The following is a 16,293-nucleotide window of genomic DNA, read 5'->3' as shown; positions in this document are numbered from 1 at the left end:
CAAGTGCTCTTAACCAGCACCCAAACAAATTTTCTTGCAGTTCAAAATATCAAAGCCATGCTACACCATGACTGTCCACACACTTTCAGACATCTGTCAAACTGTTTTAAAATAGATTTCTCCAAACTGTGCTTATCCTCGTTAATTGTGATGCTTTCTCCTATTTTCAAATTCACTTAAAAATTCTAGTTTTGGCCAGCTGACTTGGTTTCATGGCCCTACTAATTGGTTACTATCTGGTTTTGGAAGCATTTTCTCATTTGAATTTTCTTCCTGATAAAGAAATCCCCCCTTGATATCCCTTTATATGTTTATCCTGTATTTACCTCAGGGGTTAATTGGAATGGCATGGGAGGCCAGTTATGATAAGAAAGCACTCCTTTGTTTTGAGATGATCTTTTTTATTTCTAGAACATCATTCCTTGACACCACCTGTAAAACTATGTAAAGTAATTCTGTGTACTGTTCCATATGGCGATCCTTCAAACATTGTAAGGGCTTTCTTATGTCCCTTCCTAATCTCAGTAGGTTAAATTCTATTGGCTGTTACTGCTTTCAAAACTGTCAGAACTTTGCTCTTTCAACCATAGGCTTATTTGAATTTGTGATGTCTCTTTGAAATTGGAGTGCTTAGAAATAAAGACAGCACTACTGAAGTATGGCCAGGACAGAATAAATAAACTGTTAGCTTTCTGTTGTTGGAGCATTATTTTTGAATAATGGGGTTTGAGGTTGCATTAGTGTATTTAGTCATGTGTCTATCCTTGTAACAAATATTTATTTAGTACCAATTGGGGTTGTGAAGTATATAATAGGACAAATAGTGTCCTTTCCATTCAAGTGGAAGTGTCACAAAAACTGTTAGTTTTTTTTTTTCTGTCAGTCCAGGTCACTCTTGTCTTTATCTTCTCCATTTCAATTTAATCCTGTTAAAGTTCATTTGAGTTTAGATGGAGTTCAGAATGTGTATCAAATATTTAATATGTTTGTAGCTCCATGTGTGTCCCTGTAGAGAATATAAAGGAAGAATGACCACAATTACTCTAGACCTTCCAATTGAATTGGTAACTAGATCCTTAGGAATTAAAACCCTAGATAGAGACTATCAGATGGCATTTCATCAGGGGTGAGATAATACGGTAAAACCCACAAACACATGCCATGATTTCAAGTGTCCTCCTATGAGTTTTCCTGATATCCATTTTAGCTTGTTTGATAAGTTGTTTAGTTGTTCTTTTTTAAACTTTGGTCACTTGTATTGCATCTTTTAATTTTTCTTTTAGTAATAGACCTTTATACATGAAACATAAACATTTATATTTTTTATTTCTTCTGTCATATTCCTTTAACAATGCATTTTTTGAGACTTGCTCAGTCTTGTCCAGATAGATCCTGGAATTCTCTAAACTGTCTCAATGAAAATTAAACCTCATGTTTATGGCAATTAGACACCCATAGAAACCCTCATGGAGTCACTAAAAATCTCAGGAAACACATTCGGATTGCATAAAGTACAGAAGAAAAAAACAGGGTGGACATTGTTGAATGAACAAAAGGAAGATTGGTAGAAAATGAGTTTAGGAAGATAATTTTGTCAGAGCTTGTAGATCATCATTAAAAGGTTTGGATTTATTCTACCTGAAATCAGAAACTGTTAGAAGATTTTGAGAAGGTGTGTGCGTGTGTATGTGATGACATTCAATTACAAATTTTAAAAGAATTCTCTGCTGTGTAGAGAATAGGCTAGAAGGAGGGTCAGAGTAGAAGCAAGACCATTACTTTGAAGGCTATTCTAAGAGTTCAGGGCACACATGGTGGTGTACAAGACTAAGATAGGATCAATGGAAGTGGAACTAAGGTTAGGTTCCAGATTTGCTTTGAGGGAAGAGTAAATAAGCCTTTTGATGGACATTTCCAAATGATAGTCTAAAGATAACTGCTTATAAAACATTTTATTAGAAATCCTGGCTCTTGGTACCACTCATCCACTGAACACCTAAAGTAGACAGTTTGGGTTGCTTTTCCCCTGTTTCCTTCACTATTGCTATGTAAAAATATTGTGAAGACTGTCTTTTTTGTCTTTTCATTGTCATTGCAATCTTTTTTTATGGCAAGCTCTCCATCTTTTGGTTTCAGTCTTGATTCTATTGTCTCCCCACAGATATCCTTGCTTAATTTATCTATTCAATGGATCCTTTCAATGTGCAAACCCAATCTCATTACAACCTTTCTTGTAATTCTCCAAAATTTTCTTAAAATCTATAGAACAAAACTGTAAGGCTTATGTCTGATATCCAAGGGTACTTATGATCATGGCTGCCAGTCACACTAGACTATTCACTGTAATCAGTTTGATGCCTTTGACTACGTTTTTGCTTTTGCCCAAATTACCTTATTATTTCTGTAAGATCCAGAACAAATGCTGTCTATTACTTCTAAGAATATCTTTCCTGCTACCATAGACTTTGACTTCTGCTTAGTCCTTTGCTGCAGAACTTGCTAGATCATATTAAGGGGAGTTGGCTACTTGTCTGTCTTTCCTCTTGTTATTTGAGGATTTCTTGAGGACAAAGTCTATGCCTTATTCATTTTGCTAGCCATATTGGCAGTTAGCACCATTTCACCATATTTCAAAATATGTCAAGATGAAGCCAGTCTTTAATGCCAACACTCAGGAGGCAGTGACTGGCAGATCTCTGAGTTAGTCTACAGAGCCAATTCTAGGACAATGAAGGCTACACAGAGATACTGTATCTTGAAAAAACCAGAAAAGTTATTAAGACAATTAAAAATGACCACCACAACTAGCTTTATAATACTGTAGAATTCTAGAGCTCAAGTTTTTCTAAAGATTATTGGGTCTTATCTTTTGCTAAACCTATCAACCTGCTAAGCAATGTCTTTGAAGATTTAAATATGACCCATAGACATGTATGTTCATATCATACATTGCCTCCATCTGATAGACAAGGCAATTTTGTAAGTGTTATAATGAAGTATGTGGTCACTGACTTTACTTCGACAGCAATTTCCGGACTTATTGCTACCCTAAATTAACAAAAAGTAAATAGTTAAGATACACATAAATATATAAATATTATTTAAGAACACTCATGTGTCTTCTAGAAAATTAAGAAAATAAGCCATGTAGTTACTTAAAATTGACCTAAGTATCTTCCATAGTCATGTACCTCTCCCTTCTCCCCAAAGCTAACCACTATCACAATTTGTTCTTTATTACTAACTTGTACTTATCCTTATGGTTTTATCAGAATAAGTACACCTACTTTTTAATGGTTATATAACCCTTCAATCTGTAAATAAACTATATGTACAATTCTCTCCCTTGTTGTCATTAAAGATAGAAATATGATGGGCATGATTTTTATATAAATTGATTTCTTTTATTCTTCATTTTGGCACAATTGGATATGATTATGAGGTATGGTAGGGAGTAGGGAGTAGTTGAACAATTTGTATTCTGTATTATTAGCAAAGCAGCCATTTCTAACATCGATAAATTTATAAGCCAAAGGCAAGTCCTTGAATTCTGCTCCAAGCATGTTCTGTTTTGGACTAATATACTTCATCATATAGTTGAGTTTTTTTATTGCTGATACAGATTGTATTTATTCCTTTAGTTAATGATGCATTTCTAGGAGAATAAATGGTGGGCAATGTTTGAAGTGGGCACATTGAAATGTATGCGTTATACACATAGCATGCACTAATGGATACAGTAAAGTCAAGTAGGTAAGTGGCAGAAGTGACTGGGCCATGGTTAATGACTAGTTTCTGAATAAAGGTGGAAGGGAAAGGAAGAAATGGCTCACAAGAGAGAAAAATTAAGCAAAGGCATTTATCTTACTAGCTAGTATTTTACTGACAGTATGGCATATTCAGATAAAAAAGAAGACAAAATAAATATTAGAATTTTCTCTTTTAGAGACTTTTATTTTGGCTGAAATACCAAAAGCAATAAAAGGGATTGAATATTAGTTTAATCATCTGAACTTTAATTTAAAAAAAATTATGGCTGGATCTGTAATAACAAGTTCATTTTTCCCCCAACCTGCCATGATTCATTTCCTTCATCCCATAGAGTGCCATATTGTGTTGAAAAAGGGATAAAATAGAATCACTTATGTAGTGAAGCCAAGAGATAAGACGGCTAGGTAATTAGCAAAGGAAATCCAAAGAAGAAATATATGGATGGATGAGGCACACATTAATTAATCCACCAGAACAGATCAGCTGAGCTCTAGCATCAATGACTTCCACAGCCATGCTTCTATTTGTATGCAATAAAGCATGAAGGTCAAAGATGTAAATTTTGTGTGCATGTGTGCAAGTGAAAATTTGAATCCTGGGACCCGCAAATCTGTTATGGGGAAGCCAGAGATTAGTGCCTCACTTGCCACTCAGGTCACCAGTCTGCCCGTGCATCTTTGTAATGGTGGCATTTGTTCCCTGTTACTGCAAGCCAGTGGTGCTTCAGTGATAAGAATTATTCAGTGGACACAAGGAAGTACAGCATGGTCCTATAGTGCTATGGTAGGAGCATGGAGACTATGGAAGAGAGCAAAAGATGGATGATACAGGAAGGGTTGGACAGCAGAAAAGGAAGAAGGGAAATATAACCTCCAACGAATATATATAAAAGATCAATGGAGTCAACTGCTTGGGTTTGAATCCCTCTTGCTAGGTGCATAAATTTTCTAGCCTCTACATCTCAGTTTCCTCATCTGTAAAATGGTATGGGTTTTAAATACCTACTTCAAAAGATTATTAGAAATCAACAGGTTAAAGCATTCTTAGATTCTAAACTTGCTTTAGTGGCAGGATATATTTCAATGGCATCATAAATTACTTTAGTCCCATATTTGCAGAATCATGACTTTATCTTATAAATGCTATCATGTTTAAGTATTATTGGATTTTTAGGTATAATCCTGTAGAACATCTGTGATCTGCCATTAACAAAAATTATTAACCTTTGACTTTTGATTTTTAGTTTTTTTGTTGGTGGAGGAGGAAAGGTAGTGTGACAATTTTTTCCTTAAAATTTAAAGTTACATTTATTTATTTAGTAACACACACACACACACACACACACACACACACACTCACACACACCTGTATGGCATGCCTTGGAGGTCAGAGGATAATGTACAGGACTTGGTATTCTCTTTCCACCATTTGGATCTTGGAAATTATACTCAGGTCATCAGGCTTGGTAGAACATGCCTTTATTCACTGAGCCATGTCACCAGCCTATTTCCCTTTTAAAATTTATGTTTGAAGCGTATACATTAAAATATTGATGAACCAGAACCCTATTCCTGAGGAAACCTATTTAGTATGATTTTCTTCTTTTTCCCTGTGTTAAACTGGAAGATCTACTCGGTCAACAGAACATCCACTTGGAGTCAGTAGAACAATACAGTAGCAGAGCTCAGAGACACCTTCAAAGCCTTCTTTCTCAACCTCCCATCCAATGAAGCCCCCTCTGTTCAAATGCCTCTCCTGATGAGGTATCTTTAGTTCTTACAAGGTAGGTTTCTCTGTAATGGGGAAGGTCAAATTGAAAGAAATGTCTTTCTGTTGTGCTCTCTTTCCCACACAATGGATAGTCTGAAGTCTACCATCACAGTTACCTGCTTATTACTTCTTTTGTAGGGTATGCATATAAGGAGCCTTTTTTGGTTATTTGCCTGACAAGAATCCTAATTCATTTTCCTTTTCTGGTCATAATCTTTCAGATGTGTTTTTAATTTTTTCAAAGTCTGCTCCTAAAATGTGCCACCATACTTGACCACAAATGTGCTTGATATGTAAATATAAATGTGCTTGATATATAAATATAAAAGGAACTATCTCATCTCATGATCTGGATATGAAAACATTTTTCCCTTCAATAGACTTTTTTCCTCACATGGATAATCTAGAATTAATTGAATGAATCAAACAGACTAATACATCACTGTCAACAGAAGAAAAATATGCAATTTTGTTTTATTGTATTAGCTTTCTACCAGAGGACAAAGTACTATGTTGTTTCTAGGAGAGTGGTTTGGGGGCTTATAACTTCTCTATGGCCCAAACACATATGAATGAATAGTTTGACAACATAGTATAAGGTCAGTATAAGGTCAGGGAACCTGGATTTGAGCACATTATGCCCAGTGTTTCCGAAGGGAGAATAGGCATTATTTATTTATTTGGTGATTGTTGTTACCAAACCACATTGCTTTCTGTGCAAGACTAACCTCTTATCCAAATACCACAAAAGGGCTAGATTTGGCTTTGGAGGGCTCAGCTTTTACCTTCCTCATAATATAATTGTCAGACTCCCTCAGAGACACATATCTTTTTTTTTAATAGCATCCTTGGTCATCACGGAGGGGTTCACTGATATTAAAGGGGCTTCTGTGTTTTCTAAGGAATTCATTTTTATTTGAATGGGAGATTCATGTCCCCAGAAAGAATATGGAATTCTTGGCATTTTAAACAGTTCCATTTATGACTAGTCCATCATGTATAGAACAGCAAGCAAGGGAAGATAAGAGTTCCAAGGACTCATTTTCCTCCCTCTAAATGTATGATATTGTTTGACAGTTTACTCAGCTTCATCTCTAGACTGAACCTTTAATTAAGAGACCGTAATTGTAAACTATAATATGAGTTTCCTTCTGTGTTACTTAGCCCGTGTGAAATTTCTCCTTTAAATAAGAGTTCATGTGCTATTGACAGCTGTTACAAAGTCAAAAAGGTATCTTTGGGCTTCACCATGCCTGAACTCAGCACTTCCTGAATCTATGTATTATGTGTGTCCTTCCGAATATTTACAAGCAAATGCTACCTTGAGATCAAATACTGGGCTATAGATCGGTGACCTTTACATGTCAAGGTGCTAGGGGGAAAGGAAGCTGATGGTGCAGTTGCTTTGGAGAGTTCTGCTCCTCCCCCTGCCCCATCCCCTTTGTCTTTCTTAAGGTCCAATGGGGTTAGACGAGGCTACTGTTCATGTATGTCCTAGTGAGGTGGGCAGGTAGGAGGCTCAAAGAGGTACAATCAGGTATGAATAGCGTAGGACTCTCATCAAGTTCTGTAGCATAGTCAGAAGTCTCACCCCCACAGAATCTTTTTTACTGTATTTCTGTTTTTCCTATACTGCCTTACTGGGTAGTCTAGACTGAAACTCACTAGGTAGTAGACCTCCACCCTTAGCCTGTTACAATCCTGTCTTACTCTCCCGAGTGCTCATGTTTTAGGTGTCTGCCACTACACCAAGCTCCAGACATTCCTTAGTTGTGACTCAGACAATGGAAATTTCTAATAGTAGTTTATTTTTGGCTATTTAACTTTTTATTAAGCCAATCACAGTGACATATCTTTACAAAGTGTAATCAAATATCTCGCAACAGTTCCCCATTTTGGTCTAACTAAAAAGAAAAGGATTCTAATAGTAGGTTTAAGTACACGAAGGGGAGAATTTTGTGGCAAGAACTTTGCCTGCCGCACAACTTTGCAGGTGTCTCCTTTCCTTATTCAGAGGGTCCTTCGATTTCTCACTGCTAGAAGCAGAAGAAAGTTGGATATCTTTAAATTTTATATTGGCTTATACTTTTTTGACTGCCAAGGTGATTTTACACATGTCATCATCTCAGTTATACACCTCCGAATCCCTTGGAGGTAGCTCCAGCAGCTATTGTTCATTGATGGAACCTGAGAGCCAAGAACAGAGTCTGGACCCAGTAGGGCTCAATGCATATTGGTGGAATGAAACAATGAGCTCTGGTTTTATGAATTAGGGAATCAAGGGGGAGAGGGCAATGGGCAAGAGATGCTTGAAAAGACATTAGCCTATCTATTCGTCTCTATCCATTTTCCATAAAGTCACTTCAAATAGACAATCCTTGGAAAAAACTATGCTAATTTTCAGGCAAGTCCCAAGCAGCATGCCACCTTAGAGGATATGGAAATTTAAAGATCTGCTGCTGATTGAACAATTTCTCTAAGATCACACAATGATAAATGATGCTGAGACACTACCCATGTCTGCTAAATTGGAGGCTACAGACAGACCTTTCCCCTGGACTTCCCATCTGCTTTACTGGAACACTGACCATACTCCTCTTTGATAAAAGAGAGCAACTTACCTTCTAAAAGGGCTTTTCAGAACTTTTGGGAATGGGTAATAACTTCGAAATTAGTCCTGGCCTGCTCCTATCAAGAATAATCCTGCTACTCGCTCTAACCCTGCTCTAGACCCCTAGTATTAATTAATATTGCATTACATAAAGGAACAAGACAATCTGAGGCAGATGTAGAAGAGCACATCTGATAGGGCTTTGAAGAAGTCAGTACTTCTGATGAGGTGCATTGGGAACCACTGAATCTCACAACCGCCACCCAACATAGGAAATAGTTTTTATTTTTATTTGGACCAAGGAAGTGATTTCATTTCTAAAGCATGCCTCAAACCCCAATTTCATTGTCCTTCCTTCAAACATTCAGACAAACACTGTCTCTCAGTTTCCTTCGGCTTCTTTCAACGACTGCCTTGTGCATGAGTATTGGTAAGAACAGGGAGAAGAGGAGAAGGAAATGCTTCCTGGGTTCTATTATTAGCTTTTCTATTGGTGGATTGTGATCCTGTCTGAGTTATTTTGGGGGCTGGGCACTTAGATAACTTCAGTGGAATTAGATTTCACTTTTAGCTCTGACGCTGAGCTTTGCCCTCAACTGTCAAGAACTCATTGCAAATGCCTTTGCCTAACATTTTCACACTGTCTTCTACAGTTCGCGACAGCTTCTTTCCTACCTTAAGGAATGTTATTTTAGATGGCTCCTTTCCAAACTGTAGCTTCAGCGAAATTTCCAGTGACCTCTCTAGTGTCCCTTGCTGGCATACAAAGTCAGATTTCTATTCTGATTCAATTTACTGTTGGCTTCTTTTGCCAAGTGAGACTAAGCATATTCCAGTTGCCTGAAAGTAGCCTGTTTTTTCACTTAAGTTAGGTATCCAGAAACAGTCTTCTGCACTCAGCTGCGATGAAATGGCACCACTAACACTTTGTTGGCTCACCCACTTCTTTTTTCATTGCACTAAGTCCAGATGAAAATATACTATCATTTGCTGTTGTTGTTAATCTGGAGCCACACTCACTTATCTTGTTCATTTGTGTCACTCAACATAATGGGAAAATATCCATTTTCAGTGCTTAGAACAATGACTGTCACAGAGTGTACTACCAGTAAATGTTAATTTAATACATAAATGAACAGTTGAAATGTAAACTCAGATTGTTTCACAAGGAAGTATAGATTCTCTACCTTCTCTCTACGTCTATAGCTGAGAAAGGGAAAATGATAATTCTAAGGTAGCAGAGATGGAAACGGAAAGAATGATGCATTCCATCATTGTGCCCCCTCCACACCAAGCTGCCTCTTAGTGGAGGAATTACTATGAAGAGACTGATCCCAAAACGTCAGTGAACTGGTTGAAATAAAATTTTTTGACTCATTTTAAAATTATTATTCCCTTTTGTTTGCTCTTATATTGATGGTTTGTTATTTTGCAGATTTGTACATGCATAAATGTATTCTGATTGAATTATTTGCTACTGATGAGATTCAGGTAGAGGAGAAATCATTGCCTTTCCTGACGATCCCCATAGGCTCCAATGGATAGTGTACATTCAATTGACCAACTGTTTTGGTGCGATTTTCTGTGGCCTTAATCATCTCCACTGGTTTATTTTTGGAAGCCACATACCTGAGTTAAAAGGCACAAATTAAGTTAAACCTGCTAGTTTCTCACAAGACTCTATATCCTACTGTTAGAGATAATGCCTTCTTCTTGACTTAGGCAAGTTACTTAAATTTCTTTAAGACTCTAATAGCTATCTTTGAAAAAGGGATAGGATAGTAAATAAAATAATTCATAGAAACTCCTACCAAAGGGCCTAGTATATTATAAACCTTTAATAAATTAGATTATACACTCGTGTTCCTGTTCCCATGTCTTCACTGCCAGGATGGACTGTATCTCCTGATACTGTTGGTCAAAAATAAATCCTTAAGTTTCTTTGGTAATGTATTTTGTTGCAGGAACAAGAAAAGTAACTAATGCAGGAACGAAAGGCAGACAACATTGGGGTACATGATGGCACGTGTACAGATGGTGACAGATTTTGTGTTGCCAGTGCCACTGAGGCACAGATTGAATCAGATCTCATTGACTAGATACTTGGTAAAAACTATCTCAGAAGGTCAAATGGGGTCATTAACTGCTCAATATATTTACATTTCACCCTTTCCTGGGGCTCACCACTTTGAATAGTTGGCTTTAGATTTAAGTCTTTTCTTCCTTTCTGTTAGAAGTGTTCCAGTAAGTATTTCTAAAGGCGCTATGCTGATTTTAAGAAAAAAGTGGCTGGCTGGGGTTTTGTCTGGCAAATGCACTGACTGTGAAAGCTGCAGCAAAATTGATTTGCTGGCATTTGCATGTCCTGGCACAAATATGCTGCATGGAAGCCCATAGAACCTTCTGGTAAATGAAGCAAGTGAGGGTGACTTCACAGAATGATTACGTTTCACTAAGGTTCGTCAATGGGGTCAAAGCAGTGGTCTCCATATGAAAAATGACAAATAAAACCACTAATTTTTTGTTAATCTATTTAGATAAGTACAAAAAAGCAACTTAATCTGATACCTAACCCCTAAACACACACCAGCATATTCATTTGCACCCATAGACCTCATGCTTATGGACAGATCCCAAGCTGCCATTATTCTGCCCTAACCAGTATGAGTACTGTGGATCAACTACCTGGTCACTGGTACTCTGGTTCCACGGTGAAACTTGCAGTTATGTGGTGTTTTTCTTTGTAGGACACTGGTCTTGATCTTACACCAATTTGGCTTGGGTACCTATTAGCTATGTGATGTTAGACAAATCAGTTAATTTCACTAAACCTCTGGGATATCATCTGAAAAATGAGAATAATAATAGGACCTATCTCATAGTATTTTTGAAATGATGAAATCAAAGACTGCCAATAACAAATTTTAGCATAACTCCTGACAACATAGAAAACACCATTTAAGTTGCATCAGACACCGTGCTAGACACAGTAGGGAATGGTGGTATATAAGATGTGGTCCTTCTGTTCAAGAAGCTCAAAGAATTAGCAGAAGTGTCCTGAAACTGATCTCATTAGAGCTGTGTTATCCATTATGCTAGTTTCTGACTATGCATGTCCTACTTGAAATGTGGCTAGTACTGCTAAAGAAGAGAATTTTAAGCTCATTTTTAATTAATTTATAATCAGTAGTTAGAGGAGCAAAGCCTTAGAATTGCAGCAAGAAGACAGAAAGGACTCCTTTTGTCCACTGTGTAACATTCTCCTGCCTTTTGCTCTTGACGGAGGCAATGGTTGCATCAAATGGAGAAACAGACCTCCCACTTATTTTTTGCTTAGCTAGCCTGTGTTTATGGAAAGCCTCTCCAGAGAAAACAAAGTTGTGATATTTATACGAGCAAAAATTCCTCACACCCATGCTGAGACTTTCTTTTCAACTTAACCTATTTGTGGAAAATTGAAAATAAATGACCTCCCATGTCTAGGTGTGCTATGAAAGAATATTCTTATTACATCTAAACAAGAACCACACTTTCCTTCAAAGAAACAGATTATTACACAAGAAAATGCTTGTTAGAAAAAAATTGGGAAAGCTATTTAAATTTCCAGCCAGCTTGGTACTCTTCCTCTGGTTCTAGAAGTTGTTATGTTGTTTGGACTGCGTCTCTTCAAGTCTCCTTCCCAAGGGAACAATTATAATGGGGATGAGCAGCCAAGTAGCAATGTTCAAAAATCCCCCATTATTTTTTCAAGAGTTCTTTCCTTTATCTGCTCTGCTAGATGGGTTGAGATGTTGTGTATTACCAAAATTAAAAGTGGTAGACCTTCCGAGATACTTTCTTCTAAAATCTTAAGTGACTGCTCAGTGGCTTCAGGGGCTTTTACCTATTGTTTGCGCCCTAGGGTACATTTGTGTTAAGGTTACTGCTGTACATTTGCCTCAAGTCACCAGGGGAAAATAGGCTTAACATTTTCTATGGTGCTAATTCCCTGGGAATCAGGCAAGTTGAATGTCAAAGTCATTTGGCTTGGTTTCTGTCATACAGTCACCAGATACTTAGAGCAAGCTATTTCAAAAGTCCCAAACTAAAACAAATGCTGCCAAATTGTAGATTTGTAACTTAAACCCCTTTAGGGAACAAATAACAATAGAACAGGAAACAGAATAGTGAACTGAAGCCAAGTTGCTTTTGGTTTACAGGCTCAACTAGAAAATTAGATTGCTTTACATTTAGCCCTGCTCATGTCTCTGCTACTGTTGAGCAGAAATAAAATCAGAGTTGGAAACATGCAGAGAGTGAGTGACTTTAGACTGCTTAGCCCTGAAAGGGAGAGATTTATCATACCCTCCTCCAAAGGTCTTGAATCTTTGTGGAAGAGATGTGGGAAAGATGGGAAGAGCAAGAGGTGGTGGATGATTCCAAGAAAATAGCATCTTCCAGACACAACATGGCAGGTGCGTATGTGAACTCACAGACTATGACCTGCCCAGGCTCGAGCCAGACAAAATTCTTGCACAAAAATGGAAGTAGGTCCATAGTCCCTCCCCTAGCAAAGAAGTTATTTGTGATTGACAATTGCTGGAAGAGAGAAAATGAGTTTTCTCTAATGGAGTAATGTTGGGTTTATCAACCCAACTCCAGGGCAGGCCTCATGCTCATGAGCATTAGCTAACAAATTGGACTCCATGTTTTTAAGCAGCATTTTTTCTTTTCTTTAAGAGGAAAGAATACGAAGTTTGGTGGGTAGAAGGATCTGGGAAGAATTGGTGGATAGGAAAGCATATGATAAAAATGTACTGTATGAAATTCTCAAAGAATAAAAGAGTTCATAATCTGAAAACTTTTTACAGTTAACAAGATCACATTATTATCACATTATTATTTAATTTGACTTGAATTTCAGGTAGTCTCTGATATCATTTTTTTTTCAGTAAAGATCAGTAGTCAAAATGTAGGAAGAAACCATAGTGAATTTTAAAGGACTTACAAATAAAAGGAAATTAAAAGCAAAGATTGTGTTTCCAAATTTTATGTTTTTGCTAGTGCCTAAGAAACTTGGGACCTGTGGGATAATTTATTGACAGTCATTGCTTTGAAATGCATTTCCCTTAAATCCTCATTTTTGTGCCAGCAACTTATCACCAAAGAAATAAAGTAACTTGAAAAGCATGCCCCCTAAATCCTGAGCAAGAGTGTTATTATCTGTTGTTATTGTAGAAGAGTGGAGTAGGCCAATAATACATTTTATGTATTTCTCCTTTAAGATGCTTCTGCTTGTCTTCTATGCTGACTCCGATCAACCAGTTACAGACTTTTATCAGCTGTAATTACTGATCACTATCTTTCTTGCCTGTCCCTACCAAATGTGTCTCTACATGAAAGTCAACACAGTTAAGAACTGCATACAGTTTTTTTTACCACAGTGTAGTACTCTAATGTGTATATATTCCACACTTTCTTCATCCATTCTTCCATTGAAGGACATCTAGGTTGTTTCCAGGTTCTGGCTATTACAAATAATACTGCTATGAACATAGTTGAACAAATGCTTTTGTATATGATAGGGCATCTCTTGGGTATATTCCCAAGAGTGGTATTACTGGATCCAGGGGTAGGTTGATCCTGAATTTCCTGAGAAACCGCCACACTGCTTTCCAGAGTGGTTGCACAAGTTTGTATTCCCACCAGCAATGGATGAGTGTGCCCCTTACTCCACAACCTCTCCAGCAAAGGCTATCATTGGTGTTTTTGATTTTAGCCATTCTGACAGGTGTAAGATGATATCTCAAAGTTATTTTGATTTGCATTTCCCTGATCGCTAAGGAGGTTGAGCATGACCTTAAGTGTCTTTTGGCCATTTGACCTTCTTCTGTTGAGAATTCTCTGTTCATTTCAGTGCCCCAATTTTTAATTGGGTTAATTAGCATTTTAAAGTCTAGTCACAGAGAACCACACTGGAGCACCGGACTGAGCTCCCAAGGTCCCAATGAGGAGCAGAAGGAGGGAGAACATGAGCAAGGAAGTCAGGACCATGAGGGGTGCACCCACCCACTGAGACAGTGGGGCTGATCTATTGGGAGCTCACCAAGGCCAGCTGGACTGGGACTGAAAAAGCGTGGGATAAAACCGGACTCTCTGAACATGGCGAACAATGAGGACTGATGAGAAGCCAAAGACAATGGCACGGGGTTTTGATCCTACTTCATGTTCTGGCTTTGTGGGAGCCTAGTCAGTTTGGATGTTCACCTTCCTAGACATGGACGGAGAGGGGAGGACCTTGGACTTTCCACAGGGCAGGGAACCCTGACTGCTCTTTGGACTGGAGAGGGAGGGAGAGAGGAGTGGGGGGAGGGGGAGAAGGGTGGGAGGAGGGGGAGGGAAATGGGAGGCTGGGAGGAGGCGGAAACTTTCTTTTTCTTTTTCTCAATAAATTTTTTTTTTTAAAAGAAGAACCGCATACACAGCCCTGTCTCAGCCATTAGGATAATTTGTGACCAAGAACCAGGCTGTTTTCTTCCCCGTGATTAAACTACTTGTTTCCATTAATCCCCCAAATTCAAAGCCATTTGTGAAACTTCATTTCTACTAGAAGAACTTTTCTTTCACTGGCTGCCATGTGAAAGCAGCAGAATATTTAATTGTATGCCTTCCTATGTAGTCATCTCTCTCTATGATGTGTCGCTTTCCCCCCCTTCAGTCTCAAAATTATTTGGAGATTGCTCCCCCTTTTTCTACCTAATGTCAATCTGTATTTCTACTGATTTATATCCAACCCATTCATTATCTGGTTGCTGAAAAGTATGTTATTAATGAGAGGCAGGTAGGAGTCACGCTGTCCTCCCCAGGTTTAAATGAATCCTTAAGATGGTACAATCAAACAGATATGCAAAGCAGGCCATTAGTAATGCCCATTAAGGTTACAAATTTCAACAAAATCAAGGAATGCAGAATTGTGAAGTTTCTCATTGTTTCAGCCTTAGCACCATGATGGTTCCTGCTGCATATATAGTAAGGCATGGATTCAAAAATATTGAAAACATGACCTGTGTGTAAAAAGGAGCATCCAGGATTAACTATTAGACTACCGGAATAACACAACCATGCCAATGTAACTGACTCAACGTAAGTATGATCTAAACATCTTCGAATTCTTCTGTCCCTGGTTTGTACTGCTTTGCTTAGATAAGAGTATGCCTTATAACAGATAAATCTTAGAAAAGTTGTCATACAGCAGATTCTTTTTTGAAAATCAAATTTTCTTTCCCAACCACTGCATGAGCTATTCTATGCTTATTTCAGAAATTTTCTGTCTAGCTTTCTCTGAGAAGTAGTTAATGATCTCTAAACAGCAAAATGCATTAAGAGATTTCTGTTATCCAGGGAAGAATATGTCTCCAGTATGAATAATTTCCATTAATTTCTTTTGTTTGTTGTGAATTTTATGATAGATGGATTACTTAAAGTAGACTTCAAGCTACACTGTATAGGTAAAGATTTGGAAGGGAATCAAAGCATTAATGTTTTAACTAGTTCTCCTTAATCTGTATGTTGGCAGAAGTGCAGGCCCAGAAATTGCTTGGGAAGAAAAAAAAGCCAGTACAAAGTGACTCAAGGTGGGGGGTCTTGATATAATGAATGTTCTGCAGCATCCCCAAAGTGCCAAGGGCAGAAAGAGGTATCCATGGTAACAATAAGAATCCCAGTGGAACAAAATGTGGAAAAAAACTGGACCAGCCCTACAAAAACTGAGCAGGTCTCTATGAAAGAGAGAAAAATTACTCTCCAGCGATAGTAGAAGGCTCTTTTATGTACTCACAGATTTTTTTTCAGGGAATGATGATACCCAAAAGAAAGCTACGAAGAGGGAGCAGGCTCTTTCTTAAATTTTTGTCAGAGGTACAAATGATTTGTGGATGAACACTCTATGTAACTCGTTAAGAGTTGTGGCTTAACCTTGTAGAGATTTTTTAATGATTTCCACACTCATTTTAATCCATATATAGGCAGTTGATAAATTTTATAATCTCTGTAGCCTTTATGGATTCATTGATTCATTTAAAGCCTTAAATCCTGCTATTGATCATATTACTAAAGGCAACTTCAGCTCATAGTCCTCTTACTGGTCGGTTAAATCCACTCAC

General features: G+C 37.7%; 1 protein-coding gene across 3 annotated transcripts in view; it reads right to left on the bottom strand.

Moving 5' to 3' along the window:
* Positions 1 to 16,293, bottom strand: part of Gria3 (glutamate ionotropic receptor AMPA type subunit 3) — a 293,607-nt gene that overhangs the window by 26,312 nt on the left and 251,002 nt on the right. The window lies entirely within an intron of this gene.

Source organism: Microtus oregoni, unplaced genomic scaffold (assembly GCF_018167655.1).
Source record: "Microtus oregoni isolate MIOR12 unplaced genomic scaffold, Mior012 000061F_ref0000440, whole genome shotgun sequence".
NCBI lineage: Eukaryota > Metazoa > Chordata > Mammalia > Rodentia > Cricetidae > Microtus > Microtus oregoni.
The sequence above is the reverse complement of the archived record's forward strand: the minus strand, read 5'-3'. Positions and strand labels throughout refer to the sequence as shown.